Source organism: Elaeis guineensis, chromosome 1 (assembly GCF_000442705.2).
Source record: "Elaeis guineensis isolate ETL-2024a chromosome 1, EG11, whole genome shotgun sequence".
NCBI classification, from domain to species: domain Eukaryota; kingdom Viridiplantae; phylum Streptophyta; class Magnoliopsida; order Arecales; family Arecaceae; genus Elaeis; species Elaeis guineensis.
The window spans coordinates 44,159,069-44,178,664 of record NC_025993.2 but is presented as its reverse complement, the minus strand read 5'-3'; the positions used below and the strand labels follow the sequence as shown (position 1 = coordinate 44,178,664).

At 38.1% G+C, this 19,596-nt stretch overlaps 1 protein-coding gene across 11 annotated transcripts in view; it reads left to right on the top strand.

The window, feature by feature from the left end:
* The first annotated feature begins 1,574 nt into the window (after positions 1-1,574).
* The window catches only part of LOC109505103 (UDP-glycosyltransferase 87A1-like), a 154,095-nt gene continuing 136,073 nt past the window's right edge, over positions 1,575-19,596 (top strand). For 3 of the 11 annotated variants that reach the window (XR_012139485.1, XM_073253259.1, XM_073253258.1), the window contains exons 1-3: positions 1,575-1,689; positions 4,029-4,205; positions 8,939-9,037. The gene's annotated coding sequence lies outside the window, so the exon portion shown is untranslated. Of the gene's footprint in view, positions 1,690-2,808; positions 3,771-4,028; positions 4,206-8,938; positions 9,038-19,596 lie in introns of those variants that run through there. The other 8 variants (XM_073253268.1, XM_073253266.1, XM_073253277.1 and 5 more) reach the window with 5 other exon arrangements.

The following is a 19,596-nucleotide window of genomic DNA, read 5'->3' as shown; positions in this document are numbered from 1 at the left end:
TTTTATATTATATGCTTTTATTGATGGCTTTTTTGATAGTTTGAGTTACGATACTAGCTATTGAAAATCTTGAAAAGAACATAATATGATACAATATTTTTTCTAGCATAACTGAGATTAAATAAATTGATGATCAAGAGTAGAGTATTTGGACTAGCCATATTAAATTGCAAATAACCTCATCATAGGCAGCAATATGACATTGAGAATAGCTCATCATGCCTAAAAAAATGACACTGAAAATAGTCCACCATGGGCAGAAACATGGCATTATCGGTTGCCTACCATGAGTAGGAACTTGACATTATTTATCGTCCAAATAAGAATATAGTACTTGAGTTTGCCAATCACGGGCTATACCATGACTGTGATTAGTTTAAAACTCTAAAGATAATAGATGATTGATCTGGATCATATTTATGAGATATGGATAATAAAACACGAAATCATAATTAAGTAAAAAGTATTTTAGTTACATATATGCGATATATCATCTTTGAAAAAGATGGATATTTGATGATGTATCATGTATATTTTGCATATATTGGTATTGAGTTATATTGAATACTCGATATGAGATTTTGTGGCTTATATATTCTTTCGATACTGTTCATATATTATCTTCAAATTATATTATTATAATGATGTGAGTGTATGAGAATTTTTATTGGACTGTAAAGCTCACAATTCTAATTCTATTTTTCTTCTTAGAGTTATAAGATGCTCATACTCGATTATGAATTGGATACGTAGGTGAAAGGATGGATACATATATAGAGCATCATCAATTTCTGACCGAATGATTGAAGGATAATTGAATTTATAATTGTACAAGTTTCTCTCATCATTATGAATTTAGATCGTCATTATTTATGAGTATTGACATTATAATGGATTTAAAGGCTTACATATTCTTTAGGATCTTATTCAAAGAAGTATGCGGCTGTATCATGTGGTTGATCCTCGAAGCATAACAGATTTGAAAAGGTAGTAGGAGGCAGTTTCTAATGAAAAATTTGGCAAGGAGACAGCATGCATGGGTTTGGGGGTCCATGATTATTCCCTGTAACTCTTGAGAATGTACTAAAATTTTATTACAAAATATTATTTCTATCCTATTTTGCATTTTGTAGCTGGACTTTGAAGCCAAAAACGGCAAAACACACGCCAGTACCTGGCGAGCGAAAAGACATCCCTGATGGGCTATGGACAAATTCTCCACACTTTGCTTGAAGTATCGAATCCTTAGTGCTGTTAAATGAAACTTGAACCTCTTAAGAGTAAAATAAGAATGGAGGAAGAAAATGAGAATGTGTTGAGCCAGTTATTGGCAGTATGCAGTGTGTGTGGACGACTTCATTTAGCCCATCATTTAAAAATAATGGCCATTACGTTATGGCGGTTTGTCTTCGGAAAATAACCTTAACTGTTATAATAATATATATATATATATATATATATATATATATATATATATATATATATATATATATATATATATATATATATATATATATATATATATATATATATATAAGTAATGGAGGATAAGCATCTTTACTTGATTATTAGCCCATCATTTTCAAGTTCCTCTGGTACTTTCCTTTTTTGCTGTCTCTTTAACAGCCGTGCAAAGGATGTCAGCCTGTCGCCTTTCGTCACATCGCGGATGGCCATACCTCCCATAAGGTAAGTCGACCCTTCCCTTTCCCCTCATTCTCTCTCCGCCCTCTTCAATGGATTTTTGAAAAGTGGCATCTGACTTCGATCTTAAGTTTTATTCCGGTCTCTCAAGAACTACTTAGACTTTGATTGCTTGGCTTTAGATTTGAATTTTTGAGTTTTTGCTCGATCATCAGTCAATTGATTTTCTTTTGGTTTACTTAAGGATTTCTTGACTAATCTGTTGAATTTTGAGTTATCGTCGATTGATTCAAAATGATCTCGGATTCCTCAGGAACTCATCATTTCATTTATTTTTTACAAAGATTCCTGTTCAATCTTTGATAGTTGATTCACTGAAATTGGGGTTATTTTTGGATTGATTTACTTGATTTGGAGGGAATGATCAGTTTTTGATTGGACTTGGTCTGCAGTGGACCATAGATTATTTAATCATTTTTTTTCTATTTTTCCTTCTTAACACATATCTTATGATGCATCTAATTCCTTTCCCCTCTTTAACAACACGGGTTACCATGTATTTAATCCCATTTCCAACATCCTAAGTACCAAATTTTCTATGGTCCACTTTGGACTAGGTCCAACCAATAATTTCTCAAAGAGAACCTCATTGCAACAAGACAAGGTTAGTTGTCGGGATATAGAATGATAGTTGTTCCTCTCCATTGTAATAGTTGTTAGATAGAAATTTTAATTTCAAAATTTTTGAGAATTTTTGAAAGTTATTTTGAAATATTTGGGTGAAATATTAGGTGTTCCTCTCTATGATATATTAGTGTTGACTGATTCGATATGTGTGCGTGATTTTGGGGTGATGAGGTCTTAAAGGATCCTTGGGAACTGATTATATTACCTGGGTATTTGCATCTACAAGGTGACTTAATGCTTCTCATTACATATTCTAAGAGATTTTGAAAGATTATATTTTATATTGCTCGATAAAAGAACAGCTATTATGATTTCTGCTTTTATTTGATTAAATGGTCAAACATGTTAAATTTTATCTTTGAAAATGATATAAGAATTAAATATATTTTATATTTTTAAAATAAATTATTTTGAATATATGTTGAAATTGAATTATGAAATCTAATTGGATAACTTATGAAAATTACTTTCATGATTATATGCTCAATATGGCTATGATTTGATATGACCTGTCAATGGAGATTGTACCTTGATTTTATCGACTTATACTTCGAGAAACTAATTTTGATACCGCGCCACTGGTAATTAGAATAGTGATTGTTTGAGGGTTCGTTATCTATTTTTTATTATCGGTTATCTATTTGCCGACCTACGCCACTAGATAATGTAGCCAAAGCCAGACGTTAGAATTGTGTCATTTTGTAAAAAAGTGTACTTTTGAAAGAAAAAATAAATTTTATTCTCTAATATTTGATAAATATGAGATTTTGTCGAGTCAATGATATATTATTTAATTTATTATTTATTAGCATATTCTTACTCACTCAGAGCTATTATATTGCTTATTGAGCTAGTACAGCTTATTATTATTTTTTTCTTTTCTATTTTCGGATTCTGATTTATGATTAGTTATAGAACTTTGAGGAATGCGCTGGATTGTTTGGAGCATTTAGTAGATCTTAATTTTTGATAAATTGAGGTTGTTTAGTTATTGAATTAAAATTATTATGAAATGATTAGATTTGTTATTTAGGTAGCCTTCTATATCTGTGTGGTTCATCTTGCAAGCATGTTGCAGGTATTATGCACATAGTTTATAGCATAACAATATCCCACTCGGCTTAAACAAATCTTGTCGGTGAAGGTTATTTAAAACTTCAGATGCCTTCAAATTTTCATCATCTTTTCAAAAAGTTGTGCTTCCCATTAATGCCAATTGTGCCTTGTATTGATATCCTAGACCAAGGTTTCATCATAGTTGAAGCATGGTCCTTCCTTCCACCATTAACAGATCTCAACCAAAAACAATTCTTGATCAGTGGTGCCTGATCCTTTTCCTTAGAAACCATAATATTTGGCTCACAAATTGCTTCTTGGCATATTTGAGAATTATTTTGCACAACCCCCTCTTGAAGATGAGCCAAGGAGAATGCTCCTAGGTGAGTTGTTTTTTGAAGAAGCTTTACTCCTATGTCGATTTCATCTCGAAGACATAAAACCAAAAATGCTTTGAGTAAACTAATTATACTGTTGGCAAGTTTCTCGAACTATATTTGGTATTGTAGAATAGTTTTAGCTAGGCATAATTTTGAAAGAGTTCCTCCTAAATCTGCAAAGTTGGGAATGCCAAATTGCGTACATAAAGCCTGAGTGAATTTTGGCCTTGTTAACCTTCCCTCTGTTCTCTCCATCTGCAGGCATATCTATGGAGATGCATAAAGCCAAAATGCACAAAGCCAATTGTTCATTCACGATGGAAGTTTGAAAAATTGCAGGTCTTGTTCTCTGTTTCCCTTGATACTTAGATGGACTTAGTTGTGGTGCTTGGCTTGTATCCTTCTAAGATTCACGGAAGTTATCCATACAAGTGACAGGTTCTACTTGCATCTTGTTGATCTCTTTTATTTGTTATAACTTATAAAAGCTGATCCTTGATCCGATCAGAATGATCAATCATTTCTTTTAGCATCTCAAGCGCCTTCTGAGTTTGTGCTACCATCAACTAGTGGATAATGCTCTAATAGTAGATGATATGCCTCAGAGATATGTTAAATAGAGACTCATGACTAACCTAAACAATGAAAGTAGATAATTGATTGCCAAGCACAATTTCATCAAACAATTTCTTAAGGATACGGGCTATTATTTTTCCATATCTTAAGGATATCACTTAGTCCAACCTAAAATTACTTGAATAAAATAATATTAGAAATGGAAAAGGACTGCTATGTACACTTTTTCTTAGCTTTATAATTAATACCTTTTTAAAATTTGTGTTGGCATTTCTCCATTTGAACAGTGATTTAAAAAATGATAATGTTATTCTATATCTATCAAATGGAAAGGACAGAGGAAACTCAACCCCTCTCTAAAATTCAAGGAAATTAGAAAGAAAGATATAGAAAAATCCTTTCAAATATCCATAAAAATTTAAAAAATTATAAGTTATCTAAATATGTTAAAGTCATCTAAACATGTTTAAATTATCTAACAATGATATCTGTGTGAAGCAAGCACTTGCTTAATAAAATACCAAGTAAACCTCAATATCACCATAATGAAGAATACTGGCATTTTAAAATTTGAATTCCATGTAAATCTTATTATCTTCCTTTAGAAATATCACCATACACTAGACTCTTCTTAATTATTTAAAAAATATATATAATCATGAGAAAAAATATTTTAGGAAGACATGGCATGGAGAGAAAAGTTATTTTAGGAATCCATTAGAAATATCATCCCGTATTGAACTCTTCTTAATTATTTTAGAAACTATGCATTGGAATCTTTTTAGTCATTTTAGAAAATTTATGAGGAAAACAATATTCTAGGGAGCTATGATGTAGAGGAAAAAATTTTTTAGGAATCTTTTAGAAATATCACTACACACTGGACTCTTCTTAATTTTTTAACAAAAAAAATATATGGAAAAATTATTTGAAGCCATCCATTTAGTGTCCCCTTGTAGGGAAAAAAATATTTTACAAAATTAGGAGAAATATCACCACACATTGGACGCTTTGTAATTATTTTAGGAAAAAAAATGAGAAAATATTATTTTAGCAAGCCATATGTAGAGAAAATGTCATTTTAGAAAGTTGTTAGAAATATCATCATGCTGCTAGACTTTGCTTAATTATTTTAGGAAGAGATTACGAGGAAAATTTTTTTTGATGGTGCCCTTTTAGAAACCTCGTGCAAATGAAAAAAATTATTTTACAAAATCATTAAAAATATCACCACATATTGGACTCTTCTTAATTATTTTAAGAGAAAATTATGTAAAAAATTATTTTAGAAAGCTGCATGGAGGAAAAGTTATTCTAGAAAGCCATTAAAAGTATCACCATGCACTAGTTCACGGCACATAAAAAAGCCAAGGTTTAATACAAAGGTTACGTGTATATGGTATATTCCATAACATACCACAAAGATCTATAAGAACAACAATTCTGTATTTGAATTCTTCAACATACTTTACAAAATTGACAATATGTATACAATAATATCAATTGTACATTTATCTTTTTCATGAGTGCTGATGATTTTATTAATAAGATATTGGAACTAAAATGATCATTATTTATTAAATGCATTTCATTTATAATTTAGTTTTTTATTCTTTTTTTAGAAATTTTGTACTCACATTTTCATTACCTACCCCGCACATTGCATCGATATCATTCTTATTTTTATATAGTTGTTAGTTATTTTTATATTATAATGCTATAATAAAGCAATCATAATAGTCATTATTTCAATATTAAATTGTCTGAAATAACAAAAATTGAGAAAGTAATAACATCATAACAATCAATAACACTTTTCATGAGGGTTGGTTAATATGGAATAATCTTGTTATTTGTTGATTTCATGTCCCTTGTATGTTTAGTGGGGCTCACATGTGAATCTGATAGGATTATGAGATGCAAAATACATATATGTGCTTTTACTTATGATCGGGCTCAATCTATTTGGAGTCAAATCAAAGTATCCAATTTGTTTAGGAGTCATATTAGAGAAAAATATACAGCTCAATATATTAGAGAGTTTTTTTTGGAAGGGGCCAAATTTGTTGGAATAGGAGAGAGAGCTCATATGGACATATGACAGTTCACAAGGGAAAGAAATTTACTAGGATAATTACCATAAAATTGGTAAGATATAAAAGGGGGATGTACCAGGTTAAAAAATGACATATGGAGTCAAGAGAATATTCGTACATACATACATAACATTTGTCTATCTATCTATCTATCTATCTATTTGTCTATATATTTTACATATTATCTTATGAAGTAGAATTGATATGCAAAGCATCTTAGATTGCATAGGTTATGCAAGAAATCTTTAAACATAAATATTTGTGGCATCCCATGACTTAGGCAAGCAATAAATGTGCCAGTACTATTTATCGATTCTCAATAATCTTGCTAGCCAAATTGCACAATTGCATTAGATTTTGGTCATACAGGAGAAGAGATCTTGGACATCCATACTATGCATTAGATCATGGAAGAATCCTATCATAAAATATCTTGTTACCTCTCCACCATAATGCAACTAGCAATTCAAAATTTCTAGATGATTAGGAAAAGATAAGGCAAAATTCCAATGGGAAAAAGGTCTGTCAACCTGATGCTAAGATTTAAAAAATTTGAGATAATGAATTATATATAATACCTTATGACTTTCTACATGCAACAAGGCATACGTTAAATATCAGCCATCGATTCATTTGTGTTGACTAGAGATAGCAACCCAAGAGCAAGGTGTGAGGTGGGGGGGGGGGGGGTGGTGAATTACATTTTTTAAAAATTTAAACCAAATATGTGCTTCTAATTGCAAGATAAGAGTGTGTTTGTGAGGTGCTAAGATAAAAATAAATGTATTAGCTGAAAATAAATAAAAATCAATCACAATCACTAACAGAATAAATTTATAATAGTTTGATGTTAAACTTAGCACTTATGTTGACTCCCTAATGCCTTTCGCTTGAAAATTTCAACTGTAATTACTCTTTGATTATGGTCTAATTATTTTCTTAGGCTCATGATCAAATCTAGTTAGTTTTCCTCAAGCTTTTGCTAATTACAATCTTTCCAATTAAGTCTCCCAAGACTAGTCAAATATAATCATCTAATTATGGGTTTGGATTGATCTAAATCCTCAAATTTCTAATCCCAAGAAACTTGTTACAACACAAGGTTTATCATGAATGAACAATTTAAAGTTCAAAATTAAGAACTCTTTGAAACCCAAGGAAGTCGCTTATGAAGCATCTTGATTGCAATGACTTTCTCCTTAATTGCTTGAGAGAGGTTTGAAGGTTTGCTTTAAAAGATTACTCAGCTGATAACCCATATAATGAATGCACTAAAGCTCTCTTCTCAAATGAATTAAATGTTAGGTGAGAATTAATTGCTCTCTTGAGTTCTCCTTCTTTTTTTGGCTTTTCTTTTTGCTTAGAGTGCTTCGATATGCTCTCCAATTAAATTTCTTGTTTAAATATATTTCAAAATCATTGGAAGAGGTGAAATGACCATTGGACAGTTCAAACTAGTTGTTGGGATAATTTTCTGTTTGTTGGAGTGTTATGAAAAACTATTCATTGGGCATGTTAATTAGATGTAGAGGGGTCGACTCAATTTTTTTAAGGGTTGACTCATGAAGCAGAGTGTCTCAAGATAGCTCGCTGTCTTTTGATTGTGGCCATTTGGGGGTTAACTTGGCTTGAAAACTAGCTGTTTTTTATTGCTCTTTGTCTTCATCCTGAGACTAATCAGGAATCGACCCATTTCTGCTAGGGTTGACTCGAGCTTAGATAATTTTTCATTATTCTATATCTTCACTTGAGAATGTTTTGGGATTGATTCGTGCCCTGCTAGGGTCGACTTAAGCTCTATTGGGGTCCACTTGAGATGTGCTGCATCGAATCTTGAAAAGTTCTAATTTTATAGCTCTTTTTCTGGCACCCTAAGATTGTTCTGAGATCGACTTGAGTTTCACTGAGATTGACTTACGGACTATGATAGTCTTCCTCAGGTGTGCCAGAGTCAACTCTTGATATTTTGGGGTCGACTCTTCTCTTCTATATTTTGTCAAAAGTTTTGAGAAACTTTTTCTTTGAATATTTTGAGAGGGCTTTTTCTTGATTTTATGTGTAATCTTTGAGTATTAAAAGAATCGCTATAGCGATACCCCCAAGCATGATTAGTACTAATTGTACTTAAGCATTTTGGTATTATCAAAATCAATTTTTGGGTCAACAATTTAAAATATGAAAAAGCATATTTTGTGAGTGTTAATAACCCTAGGTGACATTTAATTTCCAATTCAAAATTAGTGTATAAGATGCTTCATGTTACTATAGTTGGCAGCTACTCAATTTGTTGTGAATCATTGTAATATTGGTATTATTTGAGATCGTGAGAATTATACATTCAGTAATTCCTACAATTTTTATAATGTGATAATAATCAATCTCTTCTATTATATAAGTAACAATTTTGTATATCCTTCCACTGATACAAAATCTATGAAGCACTCTCGTAATAAATACAAATTTACCACCATTCACATATTCAACCTTCTTTTATCTCAGGTTTTACCAAATTGCAACAGCAAATCAAGTACCTAGAATGAATTTGTTGCGGCAAACATAAGGAACCATATGGAACCTCTAAGAAGCTTGTCTCTATTGGTAATCTTACCATCTTTCATATATATGACTAGATTTTCTAATTGCTCTGACAGCTTTGAATGTTTTCCAAATTAAGTTATGAGGAAAACATCATGTGGATTTCTATAAAAATTACGTTTCATGGGAGTATATATATTAATTGTTGAAATTTCATATCGGGGCATGCATGTATGTTTTAAATTTTTTTTTTCTAAACAACATAGTAAAATAGAAGATTAAAATATCTTTTAATCTAAATCATACATGCATAAAATATAATGCATAAAATATAGAACATAAGGATCTACTTCATATGCTGAAATTGAATATATACTAAATTTTATATTGAAATTAAATATGTGATCGAATCACATATCTGTTTCATAATTTTTTTCTTTAAATCTGGATCTGAAAGGGAGTAGGTTCTCCCTTAGCTGCGCAAGTATCCACAGTCTCTACGGGTATCCACTCAGGATCAGTCTGGAATAGCTCTCTTTAGTGTTGATCTTTTTTCTTTAAGAATGATCACCCTGTGAATCTGAACAAAGTCTGGATCACGATCAACTCTTTGATCCTATTCTCGATCTTTTTTTCTCTTCTTCTCTTGCTCTTCTTTCCTTGATTATGAAGTAATCAAGGTCTGAAAACCAGCAAGTAAAGGGGATGCCCAAACTTCTTTTGGGCATAGAAGATGGAGGACGCCTAAGCTCCTTGGGCATTGGAGCTAGAAGAGAGAAGAGAGGGAGAAGAGAAAGGGGGCGTGGGGAGGTCTTATGGGAGGTGTGGGCTGCTGGAATTCAAAAGTAAGGAGCCTTAAAGAAGGTCCCTTTAAATAGATAAAAGATTTGAATCTTATTCAAAACCAAATAGCCTCTTAGTACAAGTCTTACTTGTATTAGGAATCCTTATTCCTTTATTTATTTGACCCCCTTTAGGAGATCCATTAAGCACTAACTATTGGAGCTTTTGCACCCACTTTTTCACATGCCACATGGGGCCTAGGAGATGCCCCCATGCTGGTCCCATATGCCTTCTTTTAAGTGGGCATGCCTAACTTGATCAAATCAAGTGGCACCCCATGCAAATAATCAAAAAATTTGATTAAGGGTTTGATCCCTTAATTCATATGATCCAAACCCTAGGCATCCAACAATTAGAGTCCAATGAATTAATTCATTTAGATTATTAGCAGATAATTAACTTAAATTAATCTTATCAAATAAGTAATTCAAAGGCAAAGAGAATTGGATCCAATCATGCGCTAGCAAGGTTACTTTGAACCCAATAAGGTTTCTTTAAATCCAATTGAGACTTCATTAGCCCAATTACTTATTTCAGATTTAATTCTTTTATTGTGCAACCCCATAGGTTCATTTTTATCTGGTAGTGAATATATAATGATCTCTATCATAGTATCATTGAATTACTTTTCAATGGGTCAGAATAATTCTACTCTAACTCATCAAAGATTGTCGATCTTGACCAACCCTAATGAGCTCTCACAATCCACCAGTGACACCTAGCAATATATAGTGGCAATCTAGTAGAATCGAAAAAAAATCTTAAAATATAGTTAACATATGATTCAGTCTATCTATCATGAGTTCCGACTAGATGACAGATCATGGATAAATCATCAAACCTCATCATCAGTCATTTATAGATTTGATCAGCTCAAGTCCAATTATGATTCTTATAAAAATTCTTTTCCATCAATCACACTACTATAGCCACAGACTTTCGAACTTAGCCTCTCAAATTCTATAAAATTATTCCTCTCTATCAAGATCGATAGAATCCATCCAGATGCATATCCTACTCCTACAATGGACCAACTGTCACCAATATCCACTACAATAGCTCATTGAGATCATGTTTATATGTCAGTCAAACTCCAGCAGTCTCACCGTGAGTAGTTGTACCATCGCAGGTTAAAGAATTATTCACACAACTACAGCATCGAAACAATCACTGACAATTGATTAGAAATTTAAGTAATTTTTTATATGATCATGCTCAGTACTAGTTATCTCTAACAACTATCCGTACTCATTGCTCAGTGTCTCTACATTATAAATTAGAGACTAATCTCTTCCGAAGAAAGCAATCTGTACATCGATTTATTCGAATCGATCACCATCCTCATGATGATACTATGATCGAAAGTATGTAGGAATAATTATATATGCCTCTAATTCTCAACATCTTGAGAATATGTATCGAAGTATTAATTCCATGGATGATTCAAGGACACATTACTCTTGAATAAAAATGAAACTTGCTATTTTACTGATCAAATCAATGTATTAAGTACAAAATTGCATCTTAGACTTATTATAATATGTCAACCATCTTAGCTTCTAGGACATACATCTAATAATTTTTCACTTGGACTAAAGCCAATTAGCTACTAATCTAAGTCTCATCTTCTCAAGGTGGACTTTCATCTTTGGCTGGCTTAATTATTTTGTCTGTGAATCTATCATGTTATCTGCGAAGTCTATTTTTCGTATCTTGATATGTTTCTTTTTAAGATAGTCGCGTATAATATGGAATCATCGCTCGATGTACTTTGATTTCTGATGAGACCTCAGCTTTTTAACAAGTGCTATGGCTTAATTGTTATCGCAATAAAGTGATATAGCATCCGATGTCATAATCTCAAGTTTCATGATGAATTTTTTCAACCAGAAGCCTTCCTTTATAGCATCCAAAGTAGCGATATATTCAGCTTCTGTGGTTGAATCCACTATGATCAGTTGCTTAAAACTCTTCTAGCTAATTGCGCCATCATTGCATGTGAACATATATCCTGATGTAGACTTTCTATCATCAGGATCAGACATGAAGTCTGAATCAGTATACTCCTCGACTCACAACTTAGAATCTCTTCCAAAGATCAAGAACAATCTTTAGTTCTTCTTAAGTATTTAAGGATGTTCTTCACATCTATCTAGTACTCTTCATCTAAATTCGACTGATATCTACTCGTGACACTCATACGAAGGATAATATTAGGTCAAGTACATAGCATGACATACAAGAGGCTCTTTATAGCTGAGGCATAAGGAATCCTACTCATGCACTGAACTTTCTCAGATGTGGTCAGATACATCATCTTGGAAAGATGAATACCATGTCTAAATGGTAAGAGTCTTCTTTTAAAATTTTTCATACTGAACCTCTTCAACACTTTCTCTATATACAACTTTTGTGATAGACCTAGCATTCTTTTAAATCTAACCCTATAGATCTTTATTCAAAGAATATAGGATGCTTTTCTTAGACTTTTATGGAGAATTCTTGAGACAACTATCTTTTGATCGAGGTTAGCATGGGAATATCATTTTCAATAAGGAGAATATCATCTATGTATAATACGAAGACTGTTATTGTACTCTCACTAACCCTCTTGTATACATAAGGTTCCTCTTCGATTTGATAAAACTAAATAATTTGATTGCATCATTAAGATGAAGATTCAAACTTCGAGAAGCTTGCTTTAATTTGTATATGGATCTTTGCAGCTTACAGACTCGATGATCACCATTACTAGATGTGAAACCTAAAGGCTACTCCATATAGATATCTTCTTCAAGATATTCATTCAGAAAAGTAGTTTTCATATCATTTATCAGATTTTATAATCATAAGAAGTTGCAATGGCAAGCAGAGTGCAGATGGATTTCAGCATGGCTACGGATGAGAAGATTTTCTGATAGTCAATACCTTCGCGCTGACTATAATCTTTTACCACGAGTCTAGCTTTATAGGTCTCTATCTTACCATCGATATCTATTTTTTTTTGTAGATCCATTTACACCTAATGGATACTGTTGGTGCAGAATTCCGTCGAAGTCGGAGAAGCTAGAGCTGGGATGACCTCAGCCACCATCGGAACCTGCAAAGAAAGTCTAAATCAGAGTTGGGGGTGCTCTGGCAAGATCCTCCAATGCTCAAGTCAGTACTCTGCTTTAACAGAAATGGAGTGCTCGAGCAGAAATTTTGGCAGAGTTTCGAGATAGAGTTACTAGCTTAGAGAAGAACGTGTCTGGAGGTTCCTTATTTATAGATGGAGGGTGTAACTGACTGACAGCGATGTCTGTAACCGTCTGGTAGTGGACACTCAGAGCTGCGCAAAGTTTGTTACGGAGAGTAGTGGCGTCAGGGGTCATTCAGGGCCACGTGGAGCTCGTTGCGGAGAGTGGAGTGGTGTCCATTGTCGGGACTTGCCAGAGAGTGGTGGAGCCGCATGAAATCCATTGCAGGGAGTGGAGCAGGAGGGCGGCTCTTGTCACGACTCGTTAGAGAGTGGTGGAGCTGCATGGAATCCATTGCAGGGAGTGGAACAGGAGGGCGGCTCTTATCGTGACTTGTCAGAGAGCTCTGATCCGTCGGCTGGAGCTCAGCTGGGACATCTGATGGAGTGGAATGGCTCTCTATTGTTGGTCTGGGAGAAGCTCGGATGTCCCCAAAGTTGCTGACGAGTCTACTATTGTCGGGTGGCTTAGGCGCTGATACTATGGGTGGGAGTCACTTGCTGCAGAAGCTCGGATAGAAACTTTCTATTGGCGAAGTCCGGTAGGAATCCGATTGTTGGAGAAGTCCGTTTGGGATTCACCCGATGTGGAAACTCGCCTGAAGATGATCCGTTGGGGAAGTTCGGTTTTATGAAGGATCTGGTGGAGGGTCGGCTGGTGATGGACTTCAGATGGCGTTGGGGAGGTTCGGTAGACATCTTAGGCGATCGATCATTGTAGGAATCCAGCTGTCGGAGCCCAATCATCGTAGAAGCTCATCCAATATCCAACCGCTATAGAAGTTCGGTTGAAGTCTGGTTCTTGTAGAAGGCTGAAAGGAGATCGCTTATTGTGGAAGCTCGATCGAAGGTCAGTTGTCATAAGACCCGATTACGAAGAAGCTCAGCTGAAGTCTACCTGTAATGGAAGTTCGGAAGGAATATGTTTATAACGGAGGCTCGGATGGGATTTGCTTACAGTAGAGATCTGAGGTAGGCCATCCGCTGTAAGGGTTCAGAGTAGACTGCTCGCAGCAGGAGTTCAGGGCAGACCACTCGTAGTGAAAGTTCAGAGTAGGCCGCTCGCAGTAGAAGTTTGGCTATCGTAGGAGCTCGACTGGAATCCTAAAGGCAGTCGACCGCCGTAGAAACATTGAAAGAGCCTGGTTATTATAGAAATCTCGTTGTCAGGGAAGCTCGGATGCTGACGAAGCCCGAAAGAAGTTCGAGGGTAGTCGATTACTGTAGAAGGATGGCTAACAGTGAAGCTTAGAGGGCCTTTGGGGCGGCCCGATGGGTGAACACTGAGGCCCATCATCGAAGAAGTCCGGACGGTCGAGGGAGTTCGGAGAGGCGTCACGCACAAGGTCGGGAGTTGGAGGAGCCTCGAAGGATCAGTCCTCTGCAGATTTCAGTCAGGGGGCACTTTATACCCAACACCAGTCCCCCTACTTCCGAGTTCAGGTTTCGAATGAAGAAAGTACAGAGAATTTCTCACGACCGAAGCTGCTCTCCTCGATTTTCGTACTCAGCGATCGCCAAATATTTTGACGCTCGCTACGCTGGTACTAGAGCCTTTTCGAAAAAGGCTTATCTTTTTTGGAATTCCAGTCAGAACGTAGTCCTAGGTACGGTGCCATAATGGTTTTACTAATTGTCAGCCACCTCTAGCCGCTTGCCACAGTGAGTGGGCCACGCGACGGTCGCGGACTAGTCTGAGGAGTCTTGCAGTCATTATTGCACCGGCTCTCATTGCTTATTTAAACCTGCCTCCCCCTCCTTTTGGAATCTCACTTTGTACGGGAGCTTCTTCAGTCTTCCCTTCCTTGCCTTATGCGTCCGTCGAGTCATCCTCATCTCTGTACCCTCACATTCCTCAGACCAGCTTGGGTTAGCCTCAAAGCTTTCTCCACTTCCGCGGTCCCGTTTGTAGACGGCATTGGCCTTCCTTTGTTGTCGATATGAGTATGGATGCGGCTCTGATGTTAGCCCAGAGCCTAAAAGTCCACGAGTGGGAAGACGCTGCAACCTCTGGGTTGGCGAAGAAGGTGAGGGTAGAAGAGATAGATCTGGCCGTGTTTCGTCTTGACGGCCCAGAGCCCGTGCTTATGCCACATCTTCGACCGCGAGGGCTTCCTGATGCGCGTCACTGTGAGGAGAAACCTTACCTCAGGAAGAAGGTCATGCCCACTATCACTGTGAGGGGGAACTTGACCTCAGAAAGAAGGTCATGCCCGCCGTCATCGTGAGGCAGCGAAAGCCATGGTGTGGCAAAGACGGCGTCTACATGTACTTCGATGATAATGCTGGAGTAATCATCGATCATGCCCGCCGTCATCATGGCATCTACGTGTACTTCGAAGATAATGCTGGAGTAATCGCCGATCATGCCCGCCGTCATCATGGCGTCTACATGTACTTCGAAGATAATGCTGGAGTAATCGCCGATCTGAGAGGGGGACTGAAAGAAGAAACCAAGTACTTGAAGTAATTCTTGACGATGGCTGGAACCGGGAGTTCGAAGTCCGATGGAGACGAGCTTCCTTAGAGCTGTTTATTTTGTATATGTGTTTTTGTTGTTTGCTTTTTTTTTTGGCCTTTAAGGCTTTATAATGCATACTTCACCAATAAAATGTGAATGAAATTGTTTATTATCTCGCCCATTCTGGTATTGAATGGTTGTTTACCAAACTCCATTTGTCTTCCATCTTGTTTGGCATCAACGTAGTTTGTAATCCCTTGCTGATTCTTGCATTGATTCGTCGTTTACCGAACTTCTTCTATCTTCCGTCTTGTTCGTTGCCGACATAGTTTGAAGATTTCTGGTTACCGTCGTGTCGATTTGCCCTTAGGGATTAGAGATTTTCGATAAGGGTTTTCTCTCTCGTCGGGATGAGGTCCCTTGTGCCTTTGGTGTGGTTTGTTTTTTGCCTATCATCGGTGTAGTTCGTCGTTTTTTCTTTTCGTCTCTCCTTTTCTTCTATGTTTGAGTAGGGGTCTTCCCTCTACTCTTGACGGGGCTGTGAGAGTGCAGAGGAGCTATTGAGGAAGCTTTCCTCCTTGTCGATCAATCGAGTCTTTGTTTGCGTCGGGACGAGGTCCTCCCCTCATTTTCGATAGTCGGTTTCAGCTCGTGTCAGGATGAGGTTCTCCTCCCGTTCCTGACAAGGCTATGGGGGCACATAAGGGCCATTGTGAGGGCCTCTCCCCCCATTCGATCTTTAGAAAATCAGGCCTTCGACTTTGCCCATGTTAGGACGAGATTCTCCTCTTGTTCCTAACAAGGCTGTGGGGGCACATAAGGGCCGTTGTAAGGGCCTCTCTCGCCATCCGATCTTTAGAAAACTGGGCCTTCGACTTTGCCCATGTTAGGATGAGGTTCTCCTCCTGTTCCTAACAAGGCTGTGGGGGCACATAAGGGCCATTGTAAGGGCCTCTCCCCCCATCCGGTCTTTAGAAAATCGGGCCTTCGACTTTGCTCATGTTAGGATGAGATTTTTCTCCTGTTTCTAACAAGGCTGTGGGGGCACATAAGGGCCGTTGTAAGGGCCTCTCCCCCCATCCGATCTTTAGAAAATTGGGCCGTCGACTTTGCTCATGTTAGGACGAGGTTCTCCTCCTGTTCCTAACAAGGCTATGGGGGCACATAAGGGCCATTGTAAGGGCCTCTCCCCCCATCCGATCTTTAAAAAATCGGACCTTCGACTTTGCTCATGTTAGGATGAGGTTCTCCTCCTGTTCCTAACAAGGCTGTGGGGGCACATAAGGACCGTTGTAAGGGCCTCTCCCCCCATCCGATCTTTAGAAAACCGGGCCTTCGACTTTGCTCATGTTAGGATGAGGTTCTCCTCCTGTTCCTAACAAGGCTGTGGGGGCACATAAGGGTCGTTGTAAGGGCCTCTCCCTCCATTCGGTCTTTAGGAAATCGGACCTTCGACTTTGCTCATGTTAGGATGAGGTTCTCCTCCTATTCCTAACAAGCTTAACTCCGATTGCATGGGAGAGTTTTTTCCCATCGTTATAAACTCATGCTGAAAGAAAAATATGCGAATATGATACTTTTATTTAAGGTGAAGCTATTGGTAACACATTCGTAGGTTTTTCGAGTTCCACAATCGCGGGAGCTCTGCTCCTCCAAGCTCTTTTAAATAGTAGGTTTCGGGCCGGATTACCTCCTTGACTTCATATGGGCCTTCCCAGTTTGGGGTAAGTTTCTCCTAATTCTGAGGTTGTGAGACAGCGGCTCACCATAACACTAGGTCTCCCACTCTGAAGACTTTGCTTTTGATCTGGGAGTTGTAGTAGCGGGCTACTTTCTATTTGTAGGCCGCCATCCGAACTCGAGCCGTCTCCCGCTTTTCTTCTAACAGGTCGAGGTTGGCCTTGAGATCCTGTGGGTTGTGCTATTCGTCGAATGCCACGACTCGTGCTGACGGAAGCTTGAGTTCTATTAGGATCACGGCCTCTGTCCCGAAAGCTAAAGCAAAGGGGGTCTCCCCCGTGGGCAATCTCTGAGTAGTCCGGTATGCCCACAATACATGATAGAGCTCATCAACCCAAGCTCCCTTTGCTTTTTCAAGTCTCACTTTGATGCCCTGCAACAGAGTTCGATTGGTTACCTCGGCTTCGCCATTTGCCTGAGGATGGGCCACCGAAGTGAAGTTGTGGGAGATGTTTAGGTCCTCACAAAATTCAGCAAACTTTGCTCCAGTGAATTGTCGCCCATTATCAGTGATGAGGGTTCTGGGTAAGCCGAACCTGCAGACAATCGACTTCCAGACGAAATCCCGCACTTTGGCTTCCGTGATTTTTGCCAAGGGTTCAGCTTCGACCCACTTGGTGAAATAGTCTATTACCACCAGGAGGAACTTCCGTTGCCCTGATGCCATGGGAAAGGATCCGAGGATATCCATCCCCCACTATGCGAACGGCCATGGGGCACTCAACGGTGCCAGTTCAGAGGCAGGTTGCCTTTGTATTTTGGCATATCTCTGACACCGATCACATCTTCGGACATATTCGACGGAGTCATGGTACATGGTAGGCCAGTAATAACCTTGTCGGAGCAGCTTATGAGATAAAGACCTGGCCCCCAGGTGATTTTCACAGACTCCCTCATGTACCTCTCTCAAGGCGAAGTCGGCTTCGGAAGGCCGGAGACATTTCAAGAGGGGTAAGGAGTACGACTTCTTGTATAGCTTGCCTTCATAGAGGATATATCGGGAGGCCTAGTTCTTAAGCTTTCGAGCCTCTTTTGCATCAGGAGGAAGAACTCCGTCCTTGAGGTACGCAACTAGCGGGTCGATCCAATTGGGTTCATAGCTGATCTCCATCATAGACCGTGATTCTTCCATGCTTGGATGCTTCAGAACCTCGAAGAAGACTTCTTTAGGCAGTTCGATCGGAGCCAGCATAGCCAACTTGGAGAGAAGGTCGGCCCTAGCATTTTTCGATCTCGAGATCTGCCTGATGTCGAAGCTGTCGAAGGTAGGGATGATCTCCCTTACCCTCTCGAGATATCTAGCCATACTGTCCTCCCGAGCCTCGTAATTCCCACTAACCTATCCTACTACTAATTGAGAATCACTGTAGGCTTGAAGCCGATCTACTTCTAATTCTTTGGCAACCTTTAGTCCTGCAACCAGAGCTTCATATTCTGCTTCATTATTTGTTGTGGGGAACTCGAAGCGTAGGGCATACTCCACGATAATCCCATCTGGATTGATCAAAATCAGGCCCGCGCCTGCGCCTGACATGTTGGAGGAACCATCCACGTAGAGGGCCCAAGAACCATCAGGGAGATCGGCTCTTTCCTCGAGGAAGTTCGGTCGGAGCCCTGGATTATCGGCTTCATCTTGTCCAAGCTCGACCTCCTCTGGGATAGTGCATTCCACCATGAAGTCCGCTAATATTTGGGCTTTGATCGCTGGCCGAGGTCGATAGTTGATGTCGAACTCTGTGAGCTCGATCATCCATTTCGCGATTCTTCCGGAGGCATCCGCTCGATGCAAAACCGCCTTGATCGGCTAGTCGGTGAGCAGCATTATGGTGTGTCCTTGAAAGTAAGGTCGGAGCCTTCGAGCTATAATCAACAAGGCATATGTTAGTTTCTCTAACTTAGTATACCTGCTTTCGGCATTTCTCAATACTCGGCTTATGTAGTAGATCGGTCGTTGAATTTTTGCTTCTTCCTTAATCAGAACTGCAGCGAGGGATACAGGGGAAACCGCCAGGTATAGGAACAGTTCCTCTCCAGGCTCAAGCTTTGCCAATAATGGTGATGAGCCGAGGTAGGTCTTCAGCTCCTCGAATGTTTGCTGACATCCAATGGTCCAACAGAAGTTCTTGGGCTGCTTGAGGGTTTGAAAGAAAGGTAAGCATCGCTCGGTCGATCTTGAGATGAAGTGATTTAGAGCTGCTACTTTCTCAGTGAGGCACTGAACCTCCTTTATCGACCTCGGGGTGGTCATCTCCTGGATGGCACGAATCTTTTTTGGATTTACCTCGATCCCGCACCCCGATACCATGAAGCCCAAGAATTTTCTTGAGGTTACTCCAAAAG